We start from the raw sequence: 1,645 nt of genomic DNA, 5'->3' as shown, positions 1-1,645 counted from the left end.
ACTTAGGACAGTAAGGTAGACAAGGCTCTGTTTCCTCCCTACATTTCCTACTTTCAGTATCTCTAACTTATTATAAATAAAAGCTGCTAACAGTCATTTCTGACTTAGGGGTTAATATTTTATGAACAGCAACCACAATCTCACATTTATAACTCTCATATTGAATCAAACCTAATTTTAATTCTTACAGACAGAAGAGCAACAAGGGCTAGGCAATCAGGGTTACACTGAGAACTGTTTCATAGATGGCTACAACCATTATTCTTTTATAATTGAATTAATTGCATAATTGCATTGGGATTTAAGCTTATCTTCTATGGGCTCACTGATGGTTTCCTTGATAGAGTTCCAGAAGCAGTAGGGATAACACATGCGTTATCCTGTTCCCACCTATTCTTTGTTATGATTAAAAACTATTTCAAGAGAGTGATACTTGGATAAAAATATGTTTATTGATTCTATCAGATTTTTCTGGTTAGGCCAAGATAATAAAGAATAAAGTGACATTAGGTCTCCATGACTCTCTTACCATCAGGGAGGACCTGACCTGGATCAGGTAGCTTAATAATTAGATCTTTAGGATCTCATTATTCAGTCCCTCTCTGGAATATCCCAAGACATCTTTAATTGGTGATAGGTAATGAAGAGGTTGTCTGTCAACCTATCAACTCTTCCCCTACCAACATCATAGGGAACACATACTTAGGAAAAGAGCCTTTGTCCCCTTCAATTGTTAACTAAAGTCTGTTTAAAAGGAAGACATTCCTTGGGATTCCCAAGGACAAAGAAAATGCAAAAGGTAACAGACTAATTGGTATCTCTTCCTCAGTTCTAGATACAGCAATACACAATAATTACAAAAGAATTAATACAGTATATGAAAAATAAGTTCTCACATCTTGATCTCTTCTGATTGGTCTCTGTTTTGAAAGCCTTTTCTGCCATGTAATTTGGATGGTGAATGTTTGGGTTGGCAACATCTATTTAAAATTTTTCTTATATTTATGATTCAATGAAATATCTAGGTGAATGTAATAGTTCTATGCACAATAATGCAATGATTCCAATACATTATATTTCCAGAATTCTCAAGAATTCTGTAGTAGAAGGAATTTGCTATCAAGTTGTTTATGAAAGAGAGTGGCTTTCTGGTGTATAACTTGAGCCATCTCATAGTGTTTTTCAAAGTATCTCATAGGTGCTAAAATTTTGCATGCTGAATGATATTTGGATGGTTATCATAATTTCATTGCATTGCCTGCATCCCATGATAAGACTGGACTCAGGGGCAGTTAGGTGGCTCAGTGGATTGAGAGCCAGGTATAGAGAGGGGAGGTCCTGGGTTCAAATCTGGATTCAGACACTTCCTAGCTGTGCGACCCTGGACAAGTTGCTTAACCCCCATTGCCTAGCCCTTACCGCTCTTCTGCCTTGGAACCAATACACAGTATGGATTCTAATACAGAAGATAAGGGTTTAAAAAAATAAAGACAACTTCTTAAGGATAACCTTCCTGTAATTGCTGGTGGCAGTGATTTGATCTTAAATCAATATCATAAACCCTCTATTGCCATTATTGTTATTGTTCAATCATTGCAGTCATATCTGACTCTTCATGACCCCCATTTGGAGTTTTCTTGGCAAA

Source organism: Gracilinanus agilis, chromosome 3, assembly GCF_016433145.1.
Source record: "Gracilinanus agilis isolate LMUSP501 chromosome 3, AgileGrace, whole genome shotgun sequence".
NCBI classification, from domain to species: Eukaryota; Metazoa; Chordata; class Mammalia; order Didelphimorphia; family Didelphidae; genus Gracilinanus; species Gracilinanus agilis.
Note: the sequence above shows the minus strand (reverse complement) of the source record.